Here is a 15,528-nt window from a genome sequence, read left to right as displayed (position 1 = left end):
AGTTCCAATCTTATATCTGATTGAAGCTCTGTATTAATGAACTAATTGAATACAGTATCCAATCAGGCAGGTGCTGCATGCTGCTAATATGAATACTGTAGTGTCTGAGACTAGAGAGAGAAGCAAATATTTGAGAATATTTGTATTCCTGTTTCCATTTTATCAAAGAAAAGGCAAGATGACGTTGTGTCCTGATGTTTACACAAACAGTAAGTGGCATTAAATGCAGTATCAATCCTGGGTCTAGACATCTGTCTAGAGTACATACTTTTGATTCTTAAGTACCATTCTCTGACCTGTTTATAGATTATTAACTATGAAAGCAGTAGATTAATTAATTTGCATCAAATAGAACACTAAATGACTACATTTTCCTGGTCGTGTATTCTGTATATACCATGTTTATTGATTTAGAAAATAATAACTTTCCACTGTTTCCCAGTAACTAGAACTTTATAACTGATGACTTTATAATGGATAGTGCATATTCTGATGTTATTACTGATAGTCTTAAGAACTGAATCTATTTCTCGTCCCTATTTGATCTCTGTTAGCTAAACTTGTTTTAAATTGTCATTCCTCACTATGTAGGTTGATAGTCCCAGGAAAGCATAACTGTATGTTTTATGGAGTATCATGGTTGCCGTGCATGGACATTCAATGCTGTGGATACCTTGAGTATCAATACATTTGTTTCTAAAACTGCAAACCTTCTTGAAAATACAAGAACTAATATAAAAATTAAAGTTTCTGTTTTTTTATCTAAAGATGCAAATGCTTATATCAAAAAATCTAATTCTATGGACTGTAAAAAAATAAAAGTAATTACAAATCTAATTCTCTTTTGGTTTTTAGTGGCCAAGTGCACCAATAACATGTATGGAATTGTACAGTTTGTCATTCCAAAGAGAAGGCAAAATGTAGACTTTAAAAGTGGCATTTTATCTGCATTAATAAGAAGAGTAAGAGCTTTCGCTTCACCACTAACTGATGGAGCGCTGACTCAGAGACCAGAGAAGCAGCTACCATTTCTCTCCAAAAGCCACATCCACATTTATAACCACAAATTTAATATAAACTGGTGAATTCCTAAATTCTTTAGGAGATAAGAGTGTTTTCCTTGGTGTTTTAACCCAGTACTATCCTCTCCTAACTTTTAACTGTGAGTAGGTCTCACTCTCCAGTGCCCTAAGGACTTCCAAGCGCACAGAGAGTTTATTTTGTAGCATTCCAAACAGGGTGTAATTAACAGTCATACATTTAGAAGCATCACTTCATAAGATGAGAAGTACACAAGAGTTGTACTGTATAATATAATCATAAACCTATAATACCCACTGTTTCCTTAAATGTGATTGCCTCCACTTCCTCATATTTTATTACCCACTTGTGGAAATTGTTCACTTATTGCTTATTTCTAATGAGTTTATCCTCAATTTTAATCCATGTCTTTTTATTACTGCTGACTCAATTTTCTGAGCAAATATAATTATGATTCCTCAATAATTTACTAAATATAAACACATAGAGGGAAACCTATATTGAAAGCAATCTTATTTATAAAACCCTGATATTTCACCTCACACCGGTCAGAATGGCTAAGATCAAAAACTCAAGTGATAGTAGATGCTGGCAAGGATGTGGAGAAAGAGGAACACTCCTCCATTGTTGGTGGGATTGCAAGATGGTGCAACCACTTTGGAAGTCAGTCTGGCAGTTCCTCAGAATATTGGACATAACATTACCTGAGAACCCAGCTATACCACTCCTGAGCATATACTCAGAAGATGCTCCAACATATAACAAGGACACATGCTCCACTATGTTCATAGCAGCCTTATTTATAATAGCCAGAAGCTGGAAAGAACCAAGATGTCCTTCAACAGAGGAGTGGATCCATAAAATGTGGTACATTTACACAATGGAGTATTACTCAGCTGTTAAAAACAATGAATTCGAGAAATTCTTCGGTAAATGAATGGAACTAGAAAATATCATCCTGAGTGAGGTAACCCAATCACAAAAGAACACACATGGTATTCACTCACTGATTATTGGATATTAGCCCAGAACCTTGAAATACCCAAGATTCAACTCACAGACCACATGAAGCTCATGAAGAATGAAGACCAAGTGAGGGCACTTTGGTCCTTCTTAGAAAGAGTAACAAAATACTCAAGGGGGCAAATATGGAGACAAAGTGTGGGACAGGAAATGAAGGAGGGGCCATCTGGAGACCAATCAACCTGGGTATCCATCTCATGTGCAGCCACCAAAGGTAGGCGCTGATGTGGATGTTAGGAAGTGCATGCTGACACTTAGAGGTGTGTCCTTAGAGGTCTGCCAGAGTCTGAAGTATACAGAGGTGAATGCTCACAGCTAACCATTGAACTCATCAAGGAGTTCCCAATGGAGGAGTTAGAGTGAAAACTGAAGAAGCCGAAAGGGATTGCAGCCCCATGAGGAACACAACAATACCAACCAACCAGAACTCCCAGGGTCTAAACGTACAGCCTGGGAGCACTTAAGAAGGGATCCATATCTCCAGCTGTATATGTAAGTGAAGATGGCCCTGTCAGGCATAGGTGGGAAAGGATGCCTGTGGGGAGGAAATTGAGGGTAGGGACGTGGGAGTGGGGGTTTGGTAGGGGCACATCCTCATAGAAGCAGGAGAAGGGGCGATGAGATAGGGAATTCCTGGGTAGGGGGGGGCAAGGAATGGAGTAAGTGGATAACATCTGAAATGTAAATAAAATATCAAATAAAAAAAATGAGACAAACATTTAAAAAAAGAAAGCAATCTTGTCCGTTCCACTATTTTAAATCATTGAGGAAAGGTTATTAATGTGACTAAATACTTATATAGCAAAATTATGGGAGCAAGTGGTAATAATTAAGCTTTGTTCAAATGTTTCCTGTTGACAAGGCAAGAATTTTGCTAGTATTCAGAAGTTACTTGATGACATTTAGCAAAAGAACTTCTAGATATTTGTACAAAGAAGGAACACATGTTGACATAAGAAGTGATTGTGTAACTCACTACAGATGCTATGAATAAGTTTTCGAAGAAGACAGTGAGATCATCTAGAAGGAACAGTTAAATTAGACTGGCATCTCTCTAGGAAAGTTTTTGAGACAATACTGCATGAGCTCTCTCAATGTGCTCAAAGTCTTAATTGGGTGATCAGGAAGGTAATTATCAACAAATTGATAGTTAATTGCCATAAGCACAGCAGTTAGTAGGTACCAATGAGTTTGTATAAGCTACCAATGGATATGAACAGACATACTTACAAGAGACATATGTCAGATCATTAAAACCATGGTAAGGTATGTGAAGTAGCCTATATTAAAAACACAAATGGTCAGGGAAGGGTTTTCAACAAGATCAACAATTTACATTTTACTTTTCTTTGTTGTAGACAATAAAGGTTTTGGTATGAGGAATGGGAACTTGTAGAGAAGGCAGTGGGTTGAGAGAATCCTCTCTTCAGTAGCTTCTATTTAATCTATAAATAAAGTTCTAACATCATGTCCTATGGGTGAGGAAGAAGGGGGTGTTGTAGAGTATTTAAAGCAAGTGATGAAGACTTAAAATGGCATCTGTGGAGCAACTGGACAAAGCCAATGTCTAAGGAGTGACTGCTGGCTGTGGTGTGTTCCCTGTCCATGTTGCGGGGGCACAACCTTACGCGGTTTTATTCTTTGATTAGATGCTGATGGGGAAGCACAGAAAAATGTCATGTATAGAAAGCATGTTTGCTGGGAAGATTTGAAGCGTAGGTTATTATGAGACAAAAATATGTAGATTTTTTTGGAAGTGGTTGAAGAAATGAATCATGAGATTTTGGCTGCATACAGGATGAAGTTAAGATGGAATGGAGGGAATAGATTAGGAATCCAAATCCTGCAAATCCTGGCAGTGTGGAATATGCATAGAGAAAGAAAGGGTGCAACCAAAAGGACTGAGGGATCATCATGAGGAAATACTTTATTTTAGTTTTGGAGATATTACCAAGTTCAAGGAAAGACAAAGAATGTCAACTAAAATAAATTTGAGAGACTTGATGAAATTTACATGATCAGTAACCTCAAAGAACACCCCATTTTTTATTTCCTAGAAATTAATTCTTCTAGCCATAATGTAATAGACGCGTAGTGAAATGGTACTTTCATGTACAAATAAGAAGACTGCACTGCAAAATACTATTTCTTTTTGTTAAAAATAAATTTGAATATACAAGTGAATAAGAATGATTCTTGGGCAAGTATACCATAGATTTCATTGCTTAAAGGAGCTTTAAAATCTACAGCTAAACATCTTATTCTCAGATATCCCTAGAAACACCATTCCTTTAAATGTGGAAATCGTAATTTGATATTTTTCATAATAATAAAGAAAATGTTAGAATATTCTATAGTAACATTCATTCTAAGCAGAGAACAACCACAGATTTACCCAGTAAGAATTTATGTCTATATCACAAATCTCTTCACTGTACATAATTAAAAAAAATATATTGTAAGAAAAAATTACAGAAGTGCTGTAATGAAAATTGTCTTCACACAATTCACAGCAAGGATAAACTGACACTCACATTTACAGTTGGAATGTAATTGGAAATAAATAAATAATTTAGATGAAGTATACAGAGAAAGTATTCTGGCCTTACATTTAGTTTCTATATAATATTGGATCTTAGACATTTTACTAAACTTATGCTATGTTTTCTGGAATATGACTGTTTTCAACTGGTTTATGAATTTGTTAAATGTATAGTTATGTGAAAGCTTGCCATTAGCATTTCAATTCACCTTAAATTTATATGATTAAAGTCTCTCTGCTTAAATTATTAGTAAACCTGTTTAAAACAGATTTATAAAATACATTTAATATTTAAAAGAAGCAACCTATTTCATTTTCTACAATGTTTCCTCATTTCTATTGTTTATAAAATCATTTTTCAAACTGATAAAAATTTTAGGAACATCTTTCCACTGAGTTCAGAAGGATTCTTGAATATCTTCTCACAGTTTTCACTACTGGATGGTACATTTCTAGGATGCTTTTACCTTTTGTACAGATATTTTGCCAAACTGCGATTAACACCTTGATCAACACCCTCTTTAAATACTTCTATCTTCTCTTTCAATTGAAGAAATAATACAGAATCATTTCCCTAATAAATATCAGGATACTGGGAATATATATATATATATATATATATATATATATATATATATACCCTTTGACTAACATCTATGCATTCATATTTTTGTTATTTTTCTTATTTTAAGTTTTCTGAGAATGTACATGAGTATACTATATTTCAAAAATTTGGACCTAGTTCCTATTTTCTCTTGAACTCATGACCTTTTCTGTTATAATTACTTCTAACAATTTATGTGCGTAAATATATGTATGTATAAATTTGTAAATATTTATCTATTTATTACCTAATGAGTGCAATTGTTGTTACTCATATGTACATGTGTTGAGATTGGATTTGTTGCTCAAAAGAACTGATCCTCCTTCCTTCAACAACCCCTGACTGCTTGTAGTAGCTCTTCATGTAGGGGTGGGACATTGTGAGACTTTCATATATTGTATTTACATGTTAATTTAAGTATTCATTGCAGGTCTTTTGTAGGTCTTATTTAGCCTAAGCATTCATGTCTGCAACATATCTGTTACATCAATAATACATTATTTCATATCTGTCACCCTGGTTCTCAGTCTTTTACAATCTTTTGTCTTGTTACAATCTTGTTGATGTTTCCTGAACTATGGGTGAAGAAGTTGTGTTATAGATAGACAGCTCACAGCAATTTATTCTATGCATTTTAACCAGTTGATAGATCTCTGTAGTAGCCTCAGTTCCCTACATAAAGTTTTTTCTTTGCTGAGGGGTTAGAAAAGCTCTTCTCTATATATACAAAGATAGATATTTAGAAGGAATTCATAAACAGCAGAGTTATTGGTGAGGGACATACAAAAGACCCCCCAAAATAACATAGATTACTTTCATTACACTTGGTTGCATAGCAGACCAAGTCAGTAAAACTGCTTTGCTGCTGAGACATCACATGTGGGTCTCAGGACTTGGAGATATCAAGTTGGAACTGACCTGAAATTACTGCACAGCCAAGATATTCCTCCATAGTAAAATAATGACACTTATGCCTTTATGGGAGAGAAATGATCAACAGCTACCTCTTTGACCTACTTAGTTGGAGTGAATGTATACCTGGTAATATAAAGTTAGACAAGAACCCACGGCTGAAGACTGTTGGAGATCCCAGAGGAGAACTTATTATTACCATATTGCTAAATTACTATAGTTTCCTTCCACATTCCAAATAAGCCTTGTCTGAAGCAAGGCTTACAGGGTGTCCATGCTGGTCCCAAATTAGAGGATCATGTGATCTTCCACTGAAGACTTGTGTGTATTTAGGTCCATAAGTATGTGCTATCAAGGTAAGCCCTCTATTATTTTCTGTTAAATTTTGTGTTGCAATGGCATTTGTTTACATATTTTTTGTGTTTATGTAGAGTAAATCTCATTTCATTGTCTGAGTTGGTCTTAGATTTCTTGTCTAAAGAGATATTCCAGGCATTAGAGTAACTGGGACTATCGAAATAAGCTCTCATGCCTGACCCTAGCTCAACTATCATAAGAAGACAAAACTAAGTAAAATAATATTGACTATGTAAAGACAAAAAACTAAATGGTACAATCATCATCTTTATTTCTGTTGGATTTATTTTTATTGAATTTAGATTTGATAGTTTCATATTAATATGCAGAACAATCCAATTTCAGATACTACCCACTTTCTTTCATGCCTGTTTCCTACAATTCTACTGAATTCGAGTCTTGCAATATTCTATTTAAAAACTCATGAACCACTGACATTGTGTTAATCTTCACCTTCTTCCAGCTTACCAGTTTTAATATATTGGCACAATGAACTTTTTACAATAGATGAGTCAGTATTGATATAGAGACAAAGCCTGTTAGTTATTTCCATCAGGGTTGACTTGTTTTGTTGTTTACTGTACAGCTGTGACAAGTTCACAATGACTTCTATCCACTCTCCCAATGTGAAGCAGCAGCATAGTACCCAAGTTCCAGCCCCGTTCATTGCATTCTGTACGGTGAGCAAGTGCAAAAAGTAGAATTGCTCACTTTGTCACAACGGACTGTCACTCCTATTTTGGATTCCAGCCATTCAAATAGCTTCACAGTGATGTCACTGGTGGTGCTAATGACATAATGTTAAGCAGTGTTTCATATGATTGTTAATCATCTGTGGATCTTTCTAAACTGGCTTGTTCAGATATTTTATGTACTCCCTTGGCAGATTCAGCTACTTATTACTGAATTTTGAGGCCTCTCTGCATAGTTTGGAAATCAGTCATTTCTCAGATATGTCATTTCAAATGTTTTCCTAATTAATGAATTGTTCTATTTCAATAGCCTATCATAGAATGAATGATTTTATTATTTTCTGCTTATTATTTTAAAAATTTTATGCAGTTTATTTGATCACATTTATTCCCATATCTACTCCTCTGAGATCCTCCATTCCTCTCCCCACCCTACCAATTTCATGTAGTGCATCAAACACTTTGTAAAACTTGAGTTAGTTTTGTGGAAGCTGTAATATCTGTGCCTGCAATGGCCTTTTCCCCACTGTTCTTCCATCATTTCCTCAAGGAGCTTTGGTTTCATAAAACATCTCTTACTTTGTTTAATGGCTTTCTGGTTCCATTATTAAATTATATATCTTATTTTCTAATTTTATAATTTGTACAAATATAATTTATTTATAAGTATATATTTGAAATGCACATAAATTATACTTTGTGTTTTCTACATTTTCCCTTCAGATGCACTACTTTTAGAAAAATCTCATGTTTTACAAACTCTCTCTCTCTCTCACACAAACACACATTGTGTGTTGAAGGATACTCATTCATCCTATTCCTTAAGCTATTAACATCAAATCTGCAATATAGGATATCTAATTATCTTACAAAGAAATCCTTCATTCATTTATTCAATATAAATTGAGCACTTATTTCAATGATCTGTATTTAACCATACATTATATTTTACTGACTCTAAAATAATGTTGATATCAAATATTTGCCTCTTGTGTTTCCTAATGAATTTTAAAGAAACAAGTATGAAAATATAAGTGACAGTAAACTTAGGTAAGGTTAATTAATAATAATCTACATACAGTGAATGTTCTAATGCATCTGTAGTTCTACTATTGATAGCATAGGCAGAGTCACCCTTCAGTCCAGGTAGAGATTATTTCCATTTGCCCTTTTCTAGTACAACCATAGAAATCACTGATATGCTTAGTAGTGTTATTTTAATTTTTTCCAGAATATTTTATCAGTGTAATCAGGTTGGGTCTGGCTTCTTTCATTTTATATGATTCTATCAGTTTTCTTCTTCTTCTATGTGTAGGTCAATACAGACTTCCAGATTAGATGATCTTATATCCCCAAACTTACTCACTCTACTATAAAAAAACAATGTATAATAAAATAGAAGTTTTGATGAATATCATACCTTAGCCATAATGTTCTGTGGACCATTAATGAATTGCCCATATAATTATGTAGATATTTGGGTGGAGAGGTCCATAACTATGGTTCAATTAAATCAATATGCATATCACCAGCCAAGGAAAGGATCAAAATTCAGAAATCTATGTGCAGTCACTTTTTATAATTTTTAAATTGCCAAACTGTAAGAAACAACAACAACAAAACCATTGAGATGAAGACCATCTGTAGTCCTTGTTGCATTTTTAGTTTAATATATAAAGCATTTTAATTTTACTAAAATCCATTTAAACTATTTGAGAAAAAAATAAAATCAAATTTACTTGAAAATTTAGTTATTAAGTGCTTGCAATACTTAAAGATATACAACTATTTGGGTATCATACAACAAGTAACTTTTAATTATATTCTAAAAGTGTTTACTGTTAAATACATTTATTTTTTTCTCAGAAGGAAACTGAATTCTCTGATGCATACTTACAAAAACAGTAACTTTTTAATGCTTCTACTCACATAGTTTGCAATGAAATTAAAAACAGGAGGTGGTTTTCTTGCAACATGTGGATTGAAAGCCCAAGATGTGATTGTGTAATATTTTTTTTCTGTTGCCAAAAGTCTTTTAGAGCTGAACAAGAAAGGTATAAAATTAAAGTAATTGAACACTTCAAATTTTAGTAGCAACTTGAAGTCCTGTTGGGAATGTGATGTTTTACTGGCACTGTAGGTTGTGGTCATACCGGGATGTTGGATTGCTGTTTATTTTCTTATGACTTCTAACCTGTTCTTTGGAATATCCCCCATGCTTTACTAGCAATGTGCCAATGTGCCAGCTTGTGTTTTTGAGCCTGTGCCTTTAAATTGGAAAGCTAGAACGTGTTCTTTTCTGATTTTGTGTATTAATTTACTTGTCATTGTATGTATTTACATGTTAGAGGCATGAATGTACTAAAGAAGTACAACCAAGCTTGGCTCATTATCATATAAAGCCTTGGTTGTTCCTCACAATTTACATAGAAGTTTACCTCCATAAAACATACAGGTCTCAGGACTGGTTTAGAAGTCACCAAATCAAAGCCTGTTGAAGTATCAGAAGGAAAGCCTGATTGTTCTCATTTCTCCAACTTTGAGTTATCCTTGTTCACATTGAATTAACTAGGATCCATATAACAACACATACTAAAATTTAGTTTCTTCAACTGAGTAGAAATTTTCGATCTTATTTTACAGCACAGAATCAAATCACATAATACAATGTTCAAACTATAAGAAAGGGCTTGTTTGTTTGTATATCTACTCATTGTGATGTCACGGACAAAACTAAAGATTCGGTGCATACCTCCAGCTCTGGGTTTAATGTTCAGATTTGTTGCTGTTATAAAATATAAAGTGGCAGGTGAAGGGTTCTTGGTTGTGCCCATGAGAAATCATGTCATACCACACACCTGGTATATGGGAGGTTTATTTGAGGAAAGGGAGGAGAGTGAAGACATGTAGAAGGGGTAGAGGCAGACAAACAGATGGTAGTAGAGTCATGGGGGCAGAGAAAAGGAAAAGGGACAGAAACATGGCAAGGAACATGTGAGAACAGAGAGGAAGTTAGAGGGAGAGGTAGGAGAAGGAGAGGGAAGAAAGGGAGAGGATGAAGAGGGAGCAAGAGGGAGGAGAAGGGGGAGAGATAACAGACAGGAGGGTGAGGAGTAGGGGGAGGGGCAGAATAGGAGTACCAAGCAGTCTTCTTATATGCCACTCTGTACTTCACCTACACGTGACAAGTGATGACATAAGCTGTTGCTAGATCACTGGGAAGAGTCTGGCAGAATCACTCTAAGTCAACAGTTACAAATGTAGAGCGTTTTGCTGTTGTTGTTGTTACTGTTTTTTAAAATGTTTGTATTTAGTATTTTTCAAGTGAATTAGAAACCTGAGCTCCACTTTATGCTTAATTAGGGCATACAGAATGTGAAATGGTCAAGACTGTAAAAAACAATCACAACAACAAGAAACACTGTCATCTTCTAATCGAAACATCACAACTGTTGCTTTGAAATAATTATTTTAAGTTTATTTTCATACAATATATTTTTATCCCATTACTCTTTCAATTCCTTCCAAAACTTTTCTAGTTCCTTCTCTATCTATGTTCATGTTCTTCTCTCTTTAAACAAACAGTAAGATGAAAAAACTACCAAAAACACCATCAAACAACAAAACAAACAAATAAAACACAAAACCATGGAGTCTCTTTTGTGTTAGCTAACTAAAACTGGACAGGAGGCCTGCTCTGGGGTGTGGCTGATATGCCAGAGAGCTAATTGTAGAAAGCTAATTGTTCCTTCTTAGAAGGTATCAATTGCAAATAGCTTCTTGGTTAGGTGTGGGGTTTGTGTCCACTTCCCTTCTCTCTGCTGGAATTTTGTTGAGCTAACCTTTTTACCATTGTTTATGGTTATACCTACTTCCCTAAATGAAACAGGAATAATTCACTCTATGAGAATACAATAAGTTAATGTTAGAAAAGGCCTTTAGATAGTTACTAAACTCTCTCTTATTATTATTTTATTTTATACAAAAAGTAAACTTTGTGATAAGGACAGTAAACTGAATCACACTTACTAGATTAATTTACATACAGAAACTATACATCCTCAGTATTTACTTAGTAGAATTGCAGTCTTCAAACTAGAATCACTTTTATCAGTACCTGCAAGCTTACTTCCTTCATAATGCCATTTTTAGCTTGGAAACTGTCCTATATGAAGTGCTTGAGACCATACTTCGTTTTCATAGACATTTTAAAACAGGAAAATAAGCTAACCAGATTAGAAAAAATTTTAGATATATTTATTGTTATTTTATATGTATGATTGTTTGGCTGCATGTATGTCTCTGTACCATGTGAGGGCTTTGTACCCAAAGTGGCCAAAGATAGTTTTGTTTTCTGTCGAACTAGAGTTGCATACAATTCTGAGTTGGCATGTGGCTAGATATCAAACCTGGTCCTCTGAATGAGTGACCATTGCTCTTTATGACTGAGTCATCTCTCCAGACCCTCTAAAATAAAATGCTAAAGAACAATATCTCTTGATTGATGAAGGATTAGAAAAATAAAAATTGTTATTCAAATATATACTTAGTAAATAGAATGTTAATTTATGGGCGGTGGTGGCGCATGCCTTTAATCCCAGCACTTGGGAGGCAGAAGAAGGCTGATTTCTGAGTTAGAGGCCAGCCTGGTCTACAGAGTGAGTTCCAGGACAGCCAGGGCTACACAGGGAAATGCTGTCTCGAAAAAGCCAAAAAAAAAAAAAAAAAAGAATGTTAATTTATTTTCTTTTAAAAAGATTATGGATTTTGGAAAGCTGCTAGACAGGATATTAAACAATTAGTGGTTAAAAAGATTTCTGGTTGAAAGGAAAATATTGAATACTAAACTATTAGTTATCAAAGATATTCCTGCAGATTTTGTAAAACTTATAAAATGACTGTTATTTCCTGATTCTGGAGTGGATCTAGTCTGCACAATGCTCTTAAGCCACTGAATTATATTGGCACATTCTAGAATGAGTTCATTCTATATAAAATTGCTAACTTCTTAGTCAAAGAAATTATAAATCAGAAGATTTTCTGTTTGATATTAAAGCTACTAAATAATTCAGAAACACATATTAGCTTAAGGGGTTGAAGTGTAAAACAGATAGCATGCACTTACTCAGGATATTTGATTCCTCTCTACAAGTCATGGGCTAACTAAGGAATAAAGGGAATGTAGTCTTTTAACTCCCAATAGACTAAAACAGACATGCTACAGAACAGATTGAGTCCATGGAATGATCTGAGTGTAAAACTATCAACATAGAAACTTAACAATGAGATAGCAACTTAAATCTGAATAGAGGTATACCAAGAAACAAATAATAATTGAATTAATGTCATTGTGTTTTAAGTCTAATCAGATATAGCAAATAAAAATGGGCATGAGGGGTTGGCGATTTAACTCAATAGTAGAGTGCTTGCCTAGCAAGCGCAAGGCCCTGGGTTCGTTCCTCACCTCTGATAAAAGAGAGAAAGAAAGAAAGAGAGAGAGAAAGAAAGAAAGAGAGAGAGGGAGGGAGGAAGGGAGGGAGGGAGGGGGAGGGAGGGGGAGGGAGGGGAAGGAGGAAGGGAGGGCGAGGGGGGGGAGGGGGAGGGAGAGAGAGAGAGAGAGAGAGAAAGAGAGAAAGAAAATGGACATCCAATCATTGCTAGATAGAACTATTATGTTCCACATCCAAATATTTAAATACACACAAGTCTTCAATGACAAAAATAATGTTTCAACACATGTAGCAATATCTGTGAGCTTCAAAAACAGTTGAAAGCCAGAGTGAAGGCTGTTATTCTTTACCTAACTGGTTTTACAGTATCCTCACTGCCTCTTCCCAAGTTTAGCAGAGATTACTTGCTAACAAATTGCTGAGAGCCCAATTCATTGACTTCTTGATGTAGAATCTCTTCAATTCATCCATCTCAATATTAATATCCTTATTTTCTATTTACTCTCTACTATATCTTCTTACAAATATTAGTATTTTCATAACTTTATTGCCAGGTTTCTCATATAAAATATACTTGCCATAATTTAAATGATATCCCTTGAGGCTCTGAAGAACACTGAGTGGATTGGATTCTCAGTACACAGTTTATGGCTCACAGAAAGAAATCCAATCCCAGGGTTTCCACTGCCCTCATCTGGCCTCAGCAGACAGTTGAATACATACAATACACACACAAAAAGGCAGAAGACCCTCACACATAAAATAAAAACTTAAAATGATAAAAAAAATCTCCTGGAGTCCCTTATTATACATTCTAAAGTATACAAATTATCTGGATATAGGGTTCCTGCTATTCACTGTCAGAAGAAACACAGAAAGCAGGGTGACTTGAAACAGCAATTTTAATTTAGTTTTGAATATTTTCAATTAGATGAAATGGGCAAGCTAAGTGAAATGATTAAGCTACATTTGTAGCTAGCAAGATCTCGTAGCTCTGATGTTTATATGTATATTTCCTTCTGTGATTAGAATATTGGTGCCCTGGTGGTCACACTGTTTTGGGAGGTTGTGAGGCCTTTTCAATATGGAACTTGATTGACCTATGGGTCCACTCGCATGGGCATTGCAGGGTCTTAGTGTGGCAGTGCTTCATATGCTGTTCTGTTTCCTTCCATGAAGTTATCCTATTCCACTGACCCAGATCAAATGGCCCAGCTACCATGGCTTCCAGCCACGATGGGTTAATTCCCATCGTGAGCTAAAATACTTTCTTCTTTATGTGGGTTCTGTGAGGAGTTTTGTAAGAGCTATGAAAAAAGTAAATTAATGCAATGACTAGGAAGACGTAGCAGTGATGTGGAATGATTATTTGAATAGAAGTACCTGAACTGAAATCCCTAATTCTTATACAAACATGAGGATGATACTGCCTTATGTCTTTGTGCCTTACTATTCATTGTTCTATGTGCAGTACCACTGTCCCCTACACATTACGTTCTAACTTAGTTACCTTTGACTTCATTGCTGCTTAGCCTTTATATGTGCCACTTAGACCAGCTCATCTCTTATGTCAGACATGCAAGTCGTATTTTTGTTAACCAAATTATTTTTGTTGGGTGAAGGCTTTAGTTATCATAAGCCTTGTCTCCAAATGTCTAAATTAGATACTGGTGATCTACAATCCTTTTGCTATCAATTCATATAGTGGCAAAACAATTAGCTGTTTTAAAACAGTGACTGTCAGTGAAAACAGTCAAATCAAAACCTACACATAAAGTGTCTTTTAGCATTTTGCTGTAATTCTCAGAGCAAAACTAGCAACATTTCTAACAAAATTTTCCATAAAGTGACAGGTACTGAAATATCTACCTCACTTCTAGACCAATGAAGATATAATTCCTGACAAATCAGTAGCTATAAGGTCATCAGACCAAACATATAGAGCAGCTAAGCACAAGAAAAGTAATTCCTCTAAGTTATAGGTAAGGTATCATGTTCATTTACATAACATTTCTAACTAAAATATATATTGAATAATGAACCAGTTTATTTTAATTTCTTTTATTTATTTATTTTTTCCCAATCTGCTTTTGTACCATTTTAATTACATGCAAGTATTAAGGTCAATTCTAGGTTGAGGAACTAGAAATATAATAGATGCAAATAATCAAAGAATAATCAAGACAATAAACAAAAATAGTCAAAGAGCAAGCAAGGTCATAAACTAAGTTCTGTGATCACTCCTGTGATCACTGTTTCTAAGGGCTTATCAGGATTTCCAAAATATTTGAGCCTACTTCCCTGTCATAGCCTAAAGTCATTTTTATCTCTGGAGCCTACTTCTTTGTTCTAGCCTAAGATTTAGATTCCTGCCTGAAATTACTTTTTTGTTCTAGCATAATGTCAGATTCCTGCCTAAAGCCCATTTCCTTGGCCAATATCAGATTCCTACCAAGCAGCCCATTTCCCTGTCCTTAGCCAATGTCAGAGTCCTGCCCAGCAGCCCCAAAATCTCTCCACATCTCCCCCCACTTTTTTATTTCATAAACAAGAATGAGCCATTTTGACAAGAATGCCTTCCTTACCCATCATGGAATATGTATTATCAAAAGCAATGCACTTCAGTCTTAGGTTGGTAAGGCTCTTTGCAGAATATTACCCATCCTTGACTTGCCAAACTTTTACTTTAATATCTCTATCAAGGAGTCCATTTAATGAACCAGTTTTTATTTGAGAAATATAAGAACCCCTTAGTTTATTTTCTTACCTTAAAACACCACCTCAATTTATATAAGAGTAAGGTTACAGTAGGAAAGTACGAAAAAATGCTTTGGTATACATAATACTTCTTCTTTTCTTTTCTTTTTTCTTTTTTTTTTTTACTAGTAAAACAAATAAGAAACCAAG

General features: G+C 34.8%; 1 protein-coding gene across 6 annotated transcripts in view; it reads left to right on the top strand.

The window, feature by feature from the left end:
* Ralyl (RALY RNA binding protein like) overlaps window positions 1-15,528 on the top strand; it is a 682,097-nt gene that overhangs the window by 229,791 nt on the left and 436,778 nt on the right. The gene's annotated exons all lie outside the window — the stretch shown is intronic.

Source organism: Grammomys surdaster, unplaced genomic scaffold, assembly GCF_004785775.1.
Source record: "Grammomys surdaster isolate TR1022 unplaced genomic scaffold, NIH_TR_1.0 63, whole genome shotgun sequence".
Classification (NCBI taxonomy): Eukaryota; Metazoa; Chordata; class Mammalia; order Rodentia; family Muridae; genus Grammomys; species Grammomys surdaster.
This window is presented reverse-complemented; position numbering and strand designations above follow the sequence as displayed.